Below are 19596 nucleotides of genomic sequence, written 5' to 3' on the forward strand. Positions count from 1 at the left end.
TAGTTTTGTATTTGTGCCATGATTTTAGTTGTCTAATTACTGGGTCAAGATTTTGATATTGTTTCAAGATATTAATTGTAATTTTATCTGTTGGAGGGAGAAAAATGTTTTCAATTTCTAATTTAGATAAAGGAATTGTGTCAAGTGGGTCATGGAGGTCAAAAACTTGATTTATTGTGTATTTTGAATCATGTTTGTGGTCCTGATAAATTTATTTTATCAGTTAGATTTTCTTTTTCAATTAACGGAAAAAGGTCTTTTTTATTTGAGTGGTGTTTTATTCGTTTTTGTTGGGTGTTATTTTTTATCCATTGTGAGAATTGAATTGGTTTGAAAGATGATGTTCCAAGTAGATCAACTTCGTAGTGATTATTTTGGCAATCTAAGTAAAGTGGGAAGTGTTGTAGGTTATTTATTTGTGATTGTTCAATGTCAGTTTTTACTGCATATTTGCATTCTAGTCGGGGTGATGTTTCGTCTTGTGCAAGGTAAAATTTTTATATTTTTGGGTATTTCAACTGTAGTTTTTCGTGTAAGTAATTCAGGTGGTGTATTTCGACTTAATGTATCTGGTAATGCAAGATTCTTTCCTGCTGTCCAAACTATATGTAAGTTTGGAAATTTCATTAATAATAATTGAAATTTATAAACTCGGTGATTTGGATTTGACTTTTGTGTAAAGAGAAAAATGATTGGTTTATGATCTGTGAATAGAACTGTTGGATGTTTTGATCCAAGTATCAGAAATTCATTTTCTGTAAGTTTATAAATTATAGCTGTACATTCTCTCATTAGAGTTGAGAGTCGTAGCTCTGCTTGAGTGAATAATCGGGAATTTGCTGATATAAGGTTCGTTTTATTTGTACCACTGTGTGATTGTAGTAATGCTGCGCCGATGCCAAAATTTGAAGCATCGCACATTGCATAGAATGGTTGATTTGGATCTGGGATTGTGTTTGAAATTTGTTCAGTTAGAAGTGTTTTAATTTCTTCAAATCGTGTTTGATGTTCAGTGGTCCATTCAAAATTATTTTTTTGTCTGAGGATATTATAGAATGGTCTTAAATATAATTGCATTTTGTAAACGTACTTGCTTAAGAAATTTAAGATTCCAAGGAATTCTTGGATTTTCTTTTTGTTTGATGGTGGTTGAAGCTTTTGAATAGCATCAATGCGTGATTTTAATGGAGTGATTGTGTTTCTTTCTATATTATGTCCTAAAAATTTAACTCGTGTTAAAATGAAGTGTGATTTATTGGGGGCGGCCTTCAGATTTTCGTTCTGAAGTATTTTATGATAGTGTTCTAAAACTGTAAACATTTCTTCTTTTGTCTGTGATTGCATAAAAACATCGTCTAAACAGGTGATTGCGTTTTTCTTAAGAATTAGTGGTCTAAAAATTTTGCTCATAAAAGCTGAAAATGCTGCTGGTCCTATGAATATTCCATAGAATAGGCGGTTGAATTCATATTGTTGATTTCCAATGACAAATTGTGTTAAACGTCGTGATTGTTCATCTAGTGGCATTTTATTGTATGCACTATTCATATCTGCGGTTGTAAAGTATTTTCCGTTTATTTTTGATAAAATAACTTGTATTGGTTCAATAGGCCAATTGCATTTTGATTCGTCTATTAGTGAATTGAGATATCTAGCGTCTAAAACTATTTTTAATGATTCTCCTTTTGCTAGAATTATAACAGGGTTAAGAAATGTGTTACCTTTTGGTTGTTCTTCTTTGTTTACTGGTGGGATAATTTTGTATTGTTCTAAAATATCTAGTAATCTAATTACTTTATCGTGTAAATGAATTGGTGCTTTACTTGCTCTTTGTTTTCTGAAAACTGCGTCAGGTTTTAACGGGAGATGTAGTGATGGACTGATTTTCCCAACATCAAATGTTGCGTAGACTGTTGAATATTTTAACAGTTGTTTTGCTAGTTTGTCAAATTCGATTTGTGTGATTTGCGAGTGTTCAAAGTTAAACATCGTTAAAAATTGTTGTTGATCTTTTGTGTAATTTGTTATATTGAATGTTGGTTTAAAATATGGTGTTTTTGTGAAATAATCTGTGTTCCTCTTTTCATTGCTTATTATGTTATTTATGGATAGTTCCTCGTAAAGAATTGAGGATTGACAAATATCTAATAATTGGAGTATATTATTTACGCGGTATGCTATTTCATGTACGGGTGATATTGTAGCGTTTGTTTCGCAATATCCTAAAAGTCCTAAGGGTAATGTTACTTGATACGGTGTATTGTTATACACATTGAGCAAAATGATGTCTGAATTCGTATTTTTCAAATATTTTATAGATGAAATCGTGATTTTGAAAAACTTATGAATAGGTTTAAACTCAAAGTCTGACATAAAGAGTTGTCGTTTATTTTGACTTTTATCATATTGGTGAACTTGTTTTATTGAAAAGTTATATATATTTCCTGATAGTGGTTTCAGGTGTTTCCGTTGTTGGTTATAAATTGGATAAAATTTTGAGAAGAATGGTGGTTGTTTGTTTAATCTTTGAAAAAATGTTAGAGCTGTATTTTTTGTTTTTGTGTACTTATCTTTGATTAGTATTTTACTATTCAAGATGTTGATTGTTGGTATATATTTTGATATAAATGGTATGCCAATGATATTGTGTTTATTATCAGTGATATGAAATATTTGTTTAAACGGTTTGTTTAGAATTTTATTTTGCTCCATTGTTCTTGTGGGGAGGAGTAATAATTGGACTTTTCCATAATTTACTAATGTTGATCCTTGTGCTTTTGCTAGTTTACTAGAGGTTGCGAGAGGCGTTAATTTTGGATGTAATGTTTTGATTTCATTCCATGTGGGAATGTTAATTATGTTTGATTCTGCTCCTGAATCAATTAAAAAATCAATTTCAAGATCTGGTGGTTGAAATTCTTTGTTTCTTGGACTTTCTAAGAGAAATGGTATTGTCCAAACTTTTTCTCTGGGTTGTTCTTTTCGTATATTTTGATAAATATGATTTGTGTTTAAACATTTTGTTTTGTCATTTTCATTGGGTTTATTTACCATGTTAATTTCGTTTATTTCTTGTGCAGTTTGTGTAGTATTGATGGGTTCATTATAATAATTGTGAAGGAGTTCCAATTGATTTTCATTTATATTTGATGTAAATGGTTGTTCATATCTAATAGGTTCGTAGTCGTTTTCGACTGTTATCATATTTACGGGGATGGTATTTTCTGTATCACTTTCTGTATCTGATGATCCACAGTTTATTTGATTTAGTTGTAGTTCGTTATTTCCTGTGTCATCAATACCTGGGGGGTCTGATTTTGTTTCTTCATTTGACTGTACTTGGTTAATTTGTCTTCGATGTTTTGGTGTACTACTTCTGTATCGATGTTTTGAATTATTATAATGGTTATTATTCCTATGTGGTGATTTGGAATAATTTCTATATTGATTATTATAACTTGAATTTCGGTTTTGTGAATCATTCCGTGATCTGTTTTGATAAATGTCATTTGGTCTGTGATAGTTTGATCTGTTATATGAGTTATTTTTTGATCGATTGTTCGGGTAATTCTGATTTCGATTGTTCGAATAACTTCTATTTCGATTTTGTGAATAGTTTCTATTTCTGTTATATGATGAATTTCGTGATTGATTATTGGAATAGTGTTTATTTCTTGGGTTTGATTGGGAATTGGATCTAGAAACAAAATGTGTTGCATTTGAATTTGATCTCGTATAGTTATTTCGACTATTTGATCGATTATAATGATTTTGTGAAGAATTCTGTGTATTTCTTCGTTCTGGTGATCTTCCTCTATAACTTGAGTTATATGGTGATTGATTCCTTGTGTAATTGGTGTTGTTCGGAAGTGGTTTTCCTGAACTGTTGTTACTGTATACATTTTTGTTTGGTAGATTTTGATCTTTCTTCATATATTGATAGAATGATTTATTTGGTTCTTTATACTTTTGAGGTTTGTTTTGGTTATCTTGTTGTTTTTGTCTTCATTCGGAAATACTATGTCCGTTTTGTCGGCAATAATTACACCAGTTTTTGAAAGATGGTTTGCCTTTAAAATTTGGGTGTTTTTCATTAAAATTTAGTACTTCAGTGATTTTTTCAACTAGGTCTGTATCTGATTCCTGTATGTTATTTATATGTGTAGTGTTTGTTTCAATTTGATTAACATATTGTAGTTTTAGATTTTCTGTTTCTTCAAGTTTCATTCTGATTTCCGCTTGGTCTAGTTTGTCTACTAGTTTTCGAAAATCTAAATCTGGCTCTCGAATTGAAGAAGGATGAGATGCTCTCTTTTTTATTGCTATTTTCCTTAATTGAGGTGTTAAGGTCATCATTAAAATTTCTGTCATTTTTGTGTTTTTATAGTCATGTGTATTTAATGAATATGCTTTTCGAACTAGTGTTTCGATACGTACTGCTAATTGTTTGATGGTTTCGTTTGGTAATCTGCAAATTTCATTACATAAAACTCTTTGGTGTTGTTTATTTCTTTCGGAGTCAAATATTTTTGAAAATCCTTGTGTAAATCTTTTCCAGTCTGATTTTTTTTCTATAGGTAATACTGAAAACCATTTTTGAGCTGCGCCATCTAAGGTTGTTTGTATCAACGCTGTGCGTCGATGTATCCAATTTTGATGTAGTGGTGTATTAATTTGTTCAGGTCCTATATTTAAAATTAAATTTGCTGTTACTGCATTTAAATAATCTTCTACAGAATATTCAGGATCTGTTCCTGTGAATACCATTAGTGGTTTATTTGATGTTATTGATGATCCACCCATGAGGTATAAATTCATTGTCATCTGTAGTGATTCTGCGACATTTGGCATTTGCGAAAAACTTTAAAGTTGATTTTTTGTTATTTCGTGTTGTTGAAGATAAAATGGAAGTGGTATTTCATTTTGCATTTGAGTTGGTTGATACGAGTGCATAGTCATTGGGTTTTGTGGTTGAATTGGTTGAATTGGTTGAAAAGATTGTGTATTAGTTGGATTTGGCATATGTATTGGTTGTTGATTTCGTGTATCTGTTGGATTTGGAGAAAAAATTCTATTATATGTATGAGGTCGTCGCGATCCTTGTTTTTGATATTCTTGGGTATATGGTGCAAAAATGTCTGGATGTAAATAATCATCATCAGATGATAAGTATTCCGTATGATGAGGTGCTTGCTTTTTATTTTTATTTTGTTGAAAGAATGGGTAAATTTCACTATGATCCTGTGGAGGATGTGAATTAGTTCGAAAATTTACTGAGTTGGTTGTTGTCGTTGGATTATCCCAATAGTGAGAACATACATGATTATTATTAGTTTTTCGTGGGGGATAGTTTGTTTTTGACGAATGTGCATAATTATAATTGTGTTCTGCAAAAGTGTTTCTTGTGAACGTTCTTCGTGGTTTTGATGGTACTGTCATAGGTCTATATGTTTGATAATCCATATGTGAATATTTTGGAGCAACCGAAGGTTTAACGGTTGATTGTAAGGTTACTTGTGCCAGTGATGTGTTTGTATTTCTTGGTGTTGTTAAGTTTGGATGTATTGGTGAAATGCTTTGTTATGTAGTTGTTGTTGTTTGGACAATTTCTTCATTTATGAAGTGTGATGGTGTTTGGATATATTGTTGTGTAAGATTCCTAGTTCCATTAAGGTTTTCATTGTGTATGACGATCGAATTTAAACTGTTATTTCGCGTATCAGGTAAAAATGTATTGTAGTTTAATGGTGTTGCATCAATGGTTAGTGGTACTACTTTTACACAATCTCTTTGGTAAGATACTGTACTTATTGCTTGACTTGAGATTGATTGTGGGATATTTTTAAATGTAGAATGAGCCCATTCAGGGTCCCAAACGTAGTCTGACTGTTCTGTAATGGCAGTATCATCATTTGGATTTTGAGGTCTAAAATTTTTTCTTGCCTGTGAAATTAAGTCTATATTATGTGTGAAATAATCTATTATAAACCATGCCAAAATTTGTTGTAAGTCATGTTTTGTGTGTTGTGAAACATCGTCTTTAGTGAAATTTTCTTTGATTATATGTAGAAAAGTTAAAAATAAAGCAATTTCATTTCGTACTTTTGTATGTTTGGATGTTTCAGTTGGTGAGATACTGTGAAATTCTGTTTTTTCTAATATTGAAATATAGGTATGTATTATTGCAAAAACTTCGTTAGTGAATATGGAGTTTGCTCTTTGTGAATTATGATATTGTATGCTTTTAATATCTTCTAAGAATACTTTTGAAAATTCTAATTCAAGATCGTCTGTTTGAATTACATATTTACGATGATTCGTATTTGGTGTGCTGAATTCTATGGTGTAGATTCCATATTGTTGTGTTAAATTACATATATCTTTCAGATAATGTTCAATAATTTGTCTTTTGATTTTTACATCTGGGAATTCTGCTTTGCATGGACTGACTCCGGGTTCAAACAAATTTACGAGTAAATTCTTGCAAAAATCATGTTGCCCTCTATTATCGGGTGCATCTATGAGGAAGGGGTAAACCTCTTCGTCATCTGGACTATCGTCACTTTGAGTGTGGCTCATTTTTTCATTTAATGACTGTTAATATATAACTATCGATGTGTCTAATTGGTTGATTCCAATTATACAAGTGTACTGGTTTGTGTTTGTATTGCTTTTTTATTCTTCTTTTTCCTCTTTTTGATGAATTTGAAGTTGTTTCTGAATCGGAAAAATATATTTGATCGTGAATGGGACAATTTTTATCAATCGATTCTTTTAATTTGTAGAGTTCATCTAAATTGCTAGCTTCTGATGCTGAAAATGCGTTTCTATTTTTTGAAAATCTTTTTCGTGTGATTTGTCTTTGTTTGTTTATTATTTTTCTTTTTATTGTTAGTCGTTTTGTTCTAATGTATCCAACTGTTTGTGTATGAGGTGTGATTACAAGATCGTATTTTTGGTTATCTATCTCACAGTTGTTTAAAACGATTGTTTGTTTATTTCCTAGATTTTTGAATGACATAAGGTTTAGGATGAGGGATGCAAAAAGTTGTTAGGTGATTTCTATTTTCTTAGACTGTTAGTCCTTACGATTTTTTGGTTAGCTTAACCTGGGTCTTTTTATTTAGGGTTGGAAGAGAAAAGTATATCGATTCCGAAGATCGATTTTTTACTTTCTCGTGGCTAGTCTAAGCTAAGGTGTTAACTTACTTAATCTTACTTAGGGGTAGTGATTGTGTTCAAGGGTTGGAGAATTGTAAATCAAACCACAAGGTTCAGGTATAATTAGAACGCAAGTAGTTCGTTAGGTACTATTTTAAACTTACTAAGTCTAAGAATTATCCTGGGTCTGGTAAAAGGAGGGTTCAAGTGAAGGATGAATAACCGAAGTTTTTCACTGTTTATCCTAATTTTGAATGGTTAATTTTGTTGAAAAATTTCTATTAGTCTTGGGTTTTTTGGAAGAGTTGGATAGTGAATCGACGTTTGAGGTCGTTAGACACTTGTTAAGTAGGTGGGGGAGAACAAAATTGTTCTTTTTGATCCAAGGATATGCCTTGATGATCAGGTTTTAAATTTAATGATATAGAAATTTTATTAAGATCCAAGGATAAGCCTTGATGATCTAATTTTAAAATTAAGTGAATATAATTTATTTTAGTTTAAATTTATTTAAGAAAAAAATTTAGTTTTTTAATGATATTAGTGAGCTTATGATTACTGTTATGTTTAGGTGATGAAGCTGGGACAACAGATGATTATATGATTACTAACAATTTATTGTCATGCTACTAATTTTTATTTTGATTTTCAATAAATATTTTTCAAATATGTTTTATATAAGACTGCAGAAATTAAGAAAACGATCTGAGATCTTTTTATCAATCGTTATTGTATAATAATAATTTTGTTTAGCGCCTGAAATGATCATGAAGATTGACTCCAAAATTTTATGTTTGCAAATGAAAATCTAAATTCATTGCTAATAAGATTCTAAATATAAAAGTTTGTGTTGGCTTTTGCCGTACAATCATAAAACTATATGGTAAGTTTCTACTTTGTCGTATGTCGTCTCTTGTTCGAGGTCTTCTTACAATTCCGGGTAGTTCTATTTTGAGTCGTAGAGACATTTCGATTAAATTATTATCGTATAACATTTTGAAAATGTTTTGTCTAAAGTCTAATCTATTTTTGGTTAATTCTAAGCTATTAAGGTCTTATTCGAGAATTATGGTCGCACCAGATGAGTTAGGACCGATGTGGTTAACTCATAGAGTAATTTCGGATAGGGTACACCGTCTGCTCGTCACGCTATCTTATTTTCGGCCGGATAGATTCGTGCAACTTCTTAGTCTAATACCGATCCTAATCTTACTCTTATACTTTCTAGTCTCAGGGTGTTTAACTAGTCTCTGCTAGGCTCAATAGATCTAGGGTATACTGGTTTGTTGCGGCTGCTGAAGTTCTCTTGGAGAGACAACTAACTTCTAAATTAAATTCAAATCTCTCTGGTGCTGAAATTACAAGTAATTTCAGCACTTACAAATAAGTGGGTTGTTAGTTAGATGGATCATGATTGTTTAATATTAAATACTTTACAGTGGTAAAATATCTAATTTATCCAATCATAAAATGTAGTTTAGATCAGGTTCCACTTTGTACTACTTTGAGATATTCATTTTTGGGAAGGGACCCTATAACTTTTGTAAAGGCGCCTTCGCCGCCAATTTACACTAACTTTGAGGGGGAGCGTGCGCCGAAAAACAGCAATTTTTTGGTAAAAACTTTCCAAAAAATGTCTAAAAACTCTTTTTTTTGGCCTGTTTTTTCAAAAACTGGCCTGCCGTTCAGAAAATTTGGCCAAAACAGGGTCTTTGGGAGAGCTCGGAAAATCAATTTGGTCGACCTAAAAAAAGGTCGACAAAATTTTCGAATATTTTTTGAAAGTTCCCCCCCCCCTAGAGAAAATTCAAGATCCCCCCCCTAGAGAAAATTCAAGATCCCCCCCTGCATCTTGCATTAACAAAACTCAAGTTTTTTGACTGAAACATAGTCCAGAGTGTCTCAAAAACATAGTCCACCAAAACATAGTCCGTTTGCTCCCTGCTTCCATTGGTTAAAATTCATGCATATTTCCCAATCGGATAAAAATCAGTGCAATTTTTTTGCCCCGATTGTAAGATATTGTTGAGTGATTTATAATAATAATTTTATTTTCAAGCTGAAACTTACAAGCATACATTCTATGAAAATGTACGTTTACAATAAAATTTGGATTGGGAGAATACCAAAAAGGCATTAGTCTGTCGGGTGGCATCTACATTTCTGATATTAATACTGCCGCAAGGAGGGCTAGTTTTTAGTTCTTCGAATCATGCTTTAATGTAGATATATTTTCTGTGTTTTGACCAACGTTGCCATAGTGTTATTATGTTGGAAAAAACTGAAAGAGTGGGGACTAAAAATTTAAAAGGCTTCTATTTACTAGTTAATGAAAAATTGTTAGTTATAAAATTCCGGATATTGAAAACTACTTATCATAGATGAAAGCTAAATTTAGTGGTAAGATAATGAAACACAAAAACACACAATGAAAAATGCGCTTTTCTTCCTTGAACTATTTTTTTTATTCAATCAAAACACGAAGAACATAGAATAATTTTTTATGCGGTTAACATGAATTTTTCTGCTCTTCGCAAATTTTCTACAGCATAGGAAAACTTTCGTTGCAACATTGTTTTGATTTTTATAGTGCCATAAGAATTACAGAATGATCAATAAAAAACAACAAAAACGATTATGTCGATTACTGAACTTACTTATTTTTCTTCTTATTTTATTTACAGGTAAGATACGATCTTACGAGAAGGTGTTCTAACATTAAGGATACGAAAAAAACTCAATGCGCAAAAACTTATCAAAAACCAAAAGCTTAAAAACCAAAGGACCTGAAACCAAAGCTGTTAAAAAGAAAAGCTCGGTAAAAACGATATTGTATCGGTTTTTGCATTTGATTCAATCTTTCATGGCCAGAAGTATTCTCAATCCAGGTTGATTTAGGAACCCTCTAAATGTAGGCCTTGAATTTAGTTTTTGTCGATTGGACTCCAAGTGACTACTCCAAGTCGAGATATGATGGCTTGTCGAGTTACATAAAGAAGAGTGGGAGGACCTTTTCCGTACCATATATACCATTGGGGAGCTACACGACATGGTACCACACAGAGTTCAAATCGATGCTTAAAACAGGGTAAGTAATTTTTGATCTATAACCAGAAACACAAGCACTAATTAAAGCAAAAACAAGTTTTTAATGTACCAAAACAGTTTTTAAAACTATCGTACGTAAAAAAGACCGAAAAGTAATTCTTGGTACTGATACCTATATTTTTCTAACAATTTTGTCTCATTTTTTGTGCCCCTGCTGTTGTGCCCCTGCTTAAGGTTTACATGCAATTTTTTGGGTATTTTCTGGGCTGGGTAGTGTTGCCTCAACCTCAAGCAACGAGCACGGATCATGGTGGGCTTCGAACAAACGACCTTTCGGTTGAGAGGCGGAGACGTAATCAATTCACCACCGCTCCTCGATGAAGTTCAATACATACAGAAGTGTAGTTTAAAACTACAGAAGTGAAGCTTTAAATTATCGGGACAGAAAAACGAAACTTAAAATTAATTCCAAACGCGTTTTTCTCAAATTGGGTTTTACTCAAGACAAAACGTGAGGACAACAAATGTTGATAAGATTTTCACCAGAACTATTATGGTGCATTTTTTTCTCCGATACTCTCAACAAAATTTTACTCCAAAAACCGGTCACTTTGGCTTTTTTAATGAAACAAGAGTTACGCTGAAATTACATTGTTAACTGACGAGAAAATTATATTAAAAAAAGCCTCTTACACAGCCCAACAAAGCTTTAGCAAAATTTATTCTCCAAAAACCTGTATAAGAGAAAAAAAGTTTTAGTAAAAAAACCAAACTCTTTGCTTTAAAACAACTATTATTTAATTTGCGCAATTGCTTGGAGACTTAACCCTCATTTTTTCGGAATGTGTAAGAGGCTTATTTTGATGGAAAACGTTTTAAGCAACGCTTTTCAATTGATTTTTTTTGTTCATCTTTGGCCTAAAAAGAAACTAATTCCAAAGTTTTATATATATATATATATATATATATATATATATATATATATATATATATATTTTTAACTTACGGTAGCTTCTTTAGATACATAACCGGGATTTCTATGGGCTTTTGCGAGGTAATGACCTCTATCAAAACTTGAAATGAACCTAACTATTGCATTTGTTACAAAACTTACACAAAGAGGTTTTCAGTTGACTTTTGTTTTGATGTTTGGCCTAAAAAAAATATGAGTATCACTAATATCTAAAATTTCTGCACCTCAAATGAATTCCTCTATTTTTTTTTTTCATGAATCCAAGTCACTATCTAATATGAATTTTACAATATAATTCCAACAGAAATTGGAAAATTGTTTTAGCGCAATTCTTTTGTGTTGCACAAAAAGCATTTCATTTCACTCTTATTTTCTTTCTAGGCCACACATCAGCGCAAGTAGTCAATTGAAAAACAATTCAAATTGTAAAAGTATCGAAACGAGAGCAATAGTTAGGTTTATTGAGCTTTGTTAATTTCTGATAGATTTCACTACCTTGCAAAAACCCATATAAGTACGAAATAGGTATCTAAATGAGCTTAACTTTCCAAAGGTTTGTTTGTTTGCCTAAAATAATTGCCCCAAGAATACTGATAATAAATGTGACAATTGAATAAACTTTGCATAAAAAAACTTTTCGTCTCCTTTTGAACCCTATTTTTTTTAATTTAAAAGAGATCCCGTAAAATCAATTATTTGAGGAAAAAATATATCCTCAAAATAGTCAGACTTCAGTAGTTCTGACGAAATTTTTCTTAAGTCCCAAAACTTGCACAAATTTCCAAACGAGAATCAAAACGAGTTCATTCAGTTTTGTTCAAAATTTGATAGATTTCATTTCTTTGAGGAAACCCATTTGAATCCGAGTAAGGTATAAAAATGAGCTTTATTTGTTTGGATATTCTACAGTTTATTAATGTTTAATAATGGATTCAAATCATTTCGAATCTTAATATTTTTAGACTGGAATAGTCTTAAAACGAAAGCCAAAAGAATTGTAAAAACTAGCCCACATAAAAAACATTGATAAATTATTCTTGGGACTGATAGTTTTTGTAAAACTTTCCTTTCTTTTTTTTTAAATATTTAACTTCAATATATACAGAAGTGTATCTCAAAAATGGTATTGCATTTTTATACCACTAGAATTACAACTAAAGATTTTGAAATATAACTTACACTGTTTTTGCAGCCAAAACCAAGAAAGAACTGATTTGAAACTACTTACAAACGAATTAGTTTGATCTAAAAATAAATTTAAGCAATCTACTTCAATCGACTCGAAATTTGAATCCAATTAATGTCAACTTTTTTGGTTTTAGAAATAATAAAAAGATTCAAATTGACATAAATCTGTTATATCCACTTTTTTCATACTCAATTTTCTTCAGATTTTTTTCAGATTTTTTTTACTATCAAACAAAATAATTGGAAAAATTTCAAGCAATGAATTGCAATTGATTTTTCGGATTCACCTTTGGCCTGAAAAAAAAACGTTGTCCAAAAATTAATGTTTTTAATTTTAAACTGTGTTAAAATTGAATCGCGGTAGATCTTTTGGATACATCACTGTGATTTCTAGAAGTTTATGCAAGGAAGTGAATCTATCAAAACTTCAATGAAACTAAATGAGCCTTACTATTGCTTTTGTGTGGAAATTTGTACAAAAATTTTTTGATTCTAAGTTGACTTTTTGTTTTGATGATTGGCCTGAAAAAAAAATATGATTATGACTAATATGTAGGTTTTCTGCACCTCAAATTAACTGCTCTAATTTTATTTTTTCAATATCAATCCAAGTCACATATCTAATTTGAATTTAACAATACAAATCCGAGTTAGGAATCTAAATGAGCCAAAATTGAAAAATTGATTTAGCGCAATTAATTTGCGTTGCACAATAAACATTTCATTTGACTCAAATTTTTTTTCTATGCAAACATCAGTACAAAATTTTAATTGAAAACAACTCAAAATTGTTAAAGTTTCGAAACGAAATTATTAAGTTTATTGAGTTTTCTTAAATTCTGATAAAATTCACTACCTTGCAAAAAATCCATATGAATTCGAATAAGGTATCTTACTGAGCTAAGTTTATGAGTGGTTTGTTTTCTTACAAACATGCGCCTAGAAGGTTGATAATGATTGAGATATTTGAAAAAGTTATGCATATTTTAGTTTTATGACTGCGTGAACCCTAATATTTTCAAAATTTGAAAAAGATCCCCTAACATCCATATTTTGAGGGGAAAATCTATCCTTGGATTACTTTAGTTCTGTGTAGTTTTGACGGAGATTTCTCTTAAGTCAAAACTGGCACAAAATTTGAAACAAGAGAATTAGTTATTTTATTCAGTTTTGTTGAAATTTGAACAGATTTCACTTCTTTGGGGGAACCCATATAAATCCGAGTTAAATATATAAATGAGCTTGCTTTATTTGTTTTTGTTTACAGTTTATAATATATCAAAAACGATTTAAATCATTACCAATCTCAAACTTGTCAGAGCGCAACAGTCTTAAACCGAAGGCCAAAAAGTGACAGCAGACTAAAAATTAAGCGTATTTTTTACAGTCTCAATTGCGTTTTTATCTAATTTTTCTTGACTAGTTGATCAAAAATTATTATTCTCGTTTCAGTAATTGCCTTAAGATCTATTGAAAAACTATCCAGCCTGTCCAAGCAAAGTCCGTAAATTACATTTCCCAATATTCCAGTCTGAGTTATCATATTGAGCGAAGCCTTTTTTCTCTCCAGAGCTTTGATGTGGCCCCAGTCTTTCAGCAGAAAGGTTGTGCAAGAGGTCAAGTGAGAGCTCGTCCTCACACATTATCATTGGTATGACATTAGATCAATTTACAATCTGATGTTCTCGATGTGAACGCCTTACCACTAGTTTATGCGAAGTTCAATGAGTTAATAAAGTTATCTTTTAAAATATATCTGCTGGCTCATTTTTGGTGGCTCATTTAGTAAGTTTATTACCAAAATTTAAAAATGGGCACGTTTTCAAATGAGTTGATCTGATTTTTTCAAATCTTTTTTTTTGAAGATCTACTTGAAAAGTTATCCCGCTATGGTATCTACTTGAAAAACATCACCTCTTTAAAATTAGAATGTGGCAACAGTAAAAGAATATGACAATTCTAACAATTTCTCCAGCTATGGCATCTACTTGAAAAACATCACCCTGTAAAAATAGAATCTGGCAACAAAAATAGAATATGACAACTTCTTACCAAAAATGGCAATAGTAAATTATCACAGATTTTTCTAGTGAAAAATCTAAATTTATTGCGTTCTGATTTTTCAAAAAAAGCGGTGCTTTAAAAAAAATTGAACCGGAAGGGGAGAGAAATTGTTAAGTAGACTCCAATTTTTTTGTAAGCATGATAACGAAAACTGTATGCATTCATTCAAGCTTAATTCAATTTTAATTCAATTTTACAAACTGATGTTTATGTGAATTACTGCGCGTATCTGGTTTTAAGGGACAAACCAAGACTTGAATGTTCTATCACAATGGAAAAAAAACTATAGCCAGAGAAAAATCAGATCAAAATAGCGATCAGCCAATCATTTTAGCCAATTCTCCCCCCCCCCCCCCCCCTCCCCAAAAAAAACTTGTAAAAATTGACAGAAATTGTTTCAAAACGCGAGTACATGAGTACTGGATAAATACAACACAGTCATTGTTGGTAAATCTCTTACAAGCTTTGATTTTTTTTTTCAATTCTTTTTGAGAACGATTTTTGGCTCGAAACAATAAAAAAACTTCAGTTTAAGTTTGCGCCATAGTGACTCAATTAAGCTTTTTTTCCTACAGGACCTTGAAAATTTATAGTTTTTGATTTTTCAAAAAAATTTATCGTCAAGGAAGCTCAAAATTAGTTAAATGAAGTAAATATTTTTAAAGTTCACACAAGTTTAGACTTAAGACTAATATCCGAAAGATTGCAACCTTATTTTCTCGAAACTGCGAAAAACTTTCGAAAATTTTTATGACTGAAAGAGCTTTAACTTGGTGTTTTCCTCGATACAGTCAGACTAATATTTGAGTGAACAGTATTTTGCACAGAAAAGAGTAAAAATCAAATACCTGCAGACAAAGTTGCTACACAGCTAGTTTCAGAGGTCGGTATAATTAAGGACAAAAATTGAATCATAATTTGATCAGTATTTGGGTTGCAACCTTGAAAGTGTAACATCAATGAAAATTGTAATGACGGGACACTTTGACTGAATCATCAGTTGATATCGTTTTTCCTCTTAATTCAACTTTAGTTGCCATTTGACTTTGTGTGGTTTTTTAAACTTTGATTTCAGTGAAAACAAATTGTCATCCGGCTGGATTGTCATTGACCAGTTGTTGTACATATTTACATTTTTTATATCTATATTATTGTACTGCAGGTCAACTGACCTTGAACAACACGGCCAGACCGTAAACATAGAGCATCCCGTACCTAGTAATTGTTCTAATTCAGATCTGAAATAATATTTTTAGAGCTAATTTCAGTTCTGAAATGGGTTGTGAAAATCGCGAGGCCAAACTGTGCATTCTCTGCATTGTAAGGGGATTCCGCAGCAGGCCAAAATCAGTTTTTTCGCGGAACCCGCAACGTTGTTACTTTTCTTTTATCTTCTTTGCTGTCTTGGATTTCACAAACAAATACTTAAAACATTGTACCTGTCAAAATCGACCCGAAAATAGGCGAATTTGCGAAATCCGCATTTTGTACTAGCGGAATCCAGAACATTTTGGGGATACCACAAACAAATAATAAGACATGTGTATAGTTACAATGTTGCGGTAGCTTTAAGCGGAATCCGCATATGTAAGTGGAATCCGCAAATTGTAAAAAGTATGCGCTTCGTTTGCAGATTCCTTTTAAACTTGTGGATTCCGCTTACATTTTGCTGAATCCAGAACAACTAGCTATCCGCAACAAAAGAATCCGCAACAAAACAAATATGCCGACAAAATTTACGTTGCAGGTATTTGTAATGGGAATCCAATTACTCTATGGAAATCCAGGAATACACAGACACAAAGATGTGCGCCTATCCAGTGCACAGTTTGGCCTGGTAATGAAATGTGAAGATAACGCTTCGATACTTTAGGAATGGATCGTTTCAGATCTAATTTTATATCTGAAACTTTGCAATTCTTGGTTATTTCAGATCTGAAAAAATCTACTTCAGATCTAAATTCAGATCTGAAATTTAGTTTTTCTTGATTATTTTAGATTTAAAAAACCGATGATTTTGCACAATGTTTGCTAGTTTTGATACTTTTGTATTTGATAGCTTCTGCTAACTACTAGCAGGAACTCTGCAAAATCACCAATACTGCCAAAACATGTTTCCCCACATGAGATATCCATTGAAAACGCATTAGTAGCGCATAAAAGTCAAAAAATGAAAAGGTCTTCTAACAGTTATTCAAACATTTTATCACAATTGAACAAGAAATTTAGTTCGACAAAAATAACTGTTTTTGTGTATATTTGGAAATTTTTTGCTACTGCCGGTTAGTCTAAACACAAATGTGTATTGCAGAAACATCAAAAAACATAAACTCAATTGTTTGCTCGAAACGCATAAAATGAAATTTAAGAAAAGGATTCTCAAATCTAGTTTCAGATCTGAAATTTTGTTTCCCAAGTTTATTTCAGATCTGAAAATTTGTATTTCAGATCTGAATTTTTTATTCAATATCTTATCCAGATTTGAATTGAAGTGTTTCAGATCTGAGAATCAACTAATGAAAGGAATAAAGAGTTTCAGATCTTGCAGAGAAAATCCCCTGGTTACGGGATAGAACGCTCAGAGCAACTATTAACAAATTACTTTTCAACTACACTTTTAATCTCGTCTGAGTAACCTGGATAGTTGTCAATCTGTACGGATTTTAAAGTTACTCATACGTAGAGGTGTAACTTGGCGCAGCCAGCAGGATATAAAAATTATTTTGGCAAAAGGCATCAGCAGAACCACAACTTAAGTGGTTCAAATGGGCAGTACTGATGAAAATGGCTAGCCTTGCCAAAGACGGGATAGAAATACAGAACCTACTCGGAAGTAAAGCACCAGTCAACGATCCAACAGAACCAATATACGAAATTGAATTAATCGATGAAACAGAAGCAGAATCCTAATGCAACAACTTCCCATGGGATAACTAAGTGAGGAGCTATATAATCCTCTGTTTAGGAGCGGAAGAACAGCGTTAACTACAACAAAAACTCCTGGACTCGATATACAACCCGCAACTACCAAAGAACTGCTGCAAATGCTTGCAGACATTTTAATTACAACAACAATAATAAATTTTGAAAGATACAATTTCTTATGCTGTCAAACAGCAAAAAATGGGTCATTAGAGTCATATCTACTAGAACAAGCATCACGTGCAGACTGCGGAGACAGATAAGATGAGTGGGATCAAGACGCGTTCACTGCTCACATGGCAAAAGAAAAGTTCGCGGAAGAGATATTAGCAGAAATAAGATCACAACAAGACGCAACGAGTATGCAATTAAAAGGGGAATAGGAATCGAGCATAGCAAAACAATGCAAGCAAATCCATTCGGATCATCAACAATTTCCTCTACAATCAAACAGGAGCCCACGCACATTGACGTGGCAGATGAGTACAAATTGGATAGAGGTCGGGGTCTTGGTAGAGGCCGACAACAATTCCCAAGAGGAAATACCAGTTCAACAGGGAAGCCAGGGCAAAACACGATACAATTGTGACAGACAAATTGGTTCCATCTACAATCATGCCCAGCAAAAGACAAATTTTATACCAAATGTGTAATTAGAGGACGTTTTGCAAAAGCAGATCGACAAACGTCAACTATATGCAAGAATCAAACAGAAGCCAACGGGAGGTAGACGAGCATGAAGAAGCAACCAAAGATGACGAGAACGACCAGTAACCTACGCATAATTCACATCAATAAACAGATGGAAAGACATACCGCGAGACGATTTTACCGTATTAGCCATTTCAAAAACATCCGAAGTAAAACATACAAAAGATTCACAAAAAAAAGACTTAAACGACCACGTTGTAAAACAGAAAATAAGAAAAAACAACAATTCGCAATTGCAGATTCAGGAAGCCTAATGACTTTCTTCAATGAAAAAACTGCAAAAAGTCTTCAAACAAGATTCAAGTATCTCCCACCAGAAGATGCAGCAAGAAAATTGACATGCTACAACGTAAAACAAATCATCACGAAAAGACGGTTTTTCATTGCGGTAGAATCGGAATGCTGGACCATATAGTCCGCCCTATTCATAATTGGGGACGACCAAAAAGCAAAAATATTTGGACGAAACAACCTTCCAAAAATTGACAACCGATTAGTTCAAGGAAAACCAAAACATAACCAACATTCAACACACAGGAAAGGGAAAATTCGAATCAAGAAACCAATTAATGTGTCATAGTGAAATTCCAACAGCTATGCGTAAAAATTGGAACATCAAAATATCATGTATTGAAAACACTATCAAGGCAATCAACCCCAAACAACAAAATGGAGGAAGAAAGCCAATTCAACTCCAAAATCGCGTGGAGGAAGAATTGAACAAACTAATAGATTTGAAACACATCGTCAAATTCGACAGATATTCGCACAATTTTTCTAGTCCGATCGTGATAAGGTAAAAAAGGATCAAATAGAAAAACTAGCGCTGGGTTCTAAGAAGATTTTAACGAAATCAACCTCAAAGAAATATCAAATGCCAAACATCGAATTGCTAATCTAAAATAATGACCATGTCAACAAGACGAAAGAGAAAAAACCAACAGCATTTTCAACTACTCATAAATCCTTTCGGATTCCGAAACAAAAAACAGTGTAACCTCAGCCTCATTGGTGTAAAATACCAATTCCAAAAGGAATTTTACGCTCTCACAGACATGCCAGCCGAATTTCAAAAGGCAATACACCTCACATTTACGAGTTACGAAAACATATTCACATACTTATGCGACATACTCATTGTAACAAAATAAATGATGAAAACTTACCAAAATCATTCAATTCCAAAAAATGCAACCTCGCGTGTGATCAAGTCAATTGGCTCGGCTATCATGTCAATAGCCAAGGCATTGAGCCACTACATTGAAAGACAGACGCCGCAACACAAAAACTCAGATCAACAAAAAATTTCCAAAGAACTAAAAAGTTCAATGAGCTCAAAACAACAGCATCTTCATTTGGGTCATTTGTGTCAGGGGCCGCCATAAAGAAAATTACAGATGAAGTTTGGGTGGCAATATTTTACGCTTCCAGAGTTTCAAGAAAAATATTCCAGAAACGACCTAGAGTTGTTGGGGTTGTATGGGCAGGAGAATTTATTTAGATCGCATCCGTCCTTGGCTGCAAACCTG

Source organism: Symsagittifera roscoffensis, chromosome 6 (genome assembly GCF_963678635.1).
Source record: "Symsagittifera roscoffensis chromosome 6, txSymRosc1.1, whole genome shotgun sequence".
Lineage (NCBI taxonomy): Eukaryota > Metazoa > Xenacoelomorpha > Acoela > Convolutidae > Symsagittifera > Symsagittifera roscoffensis.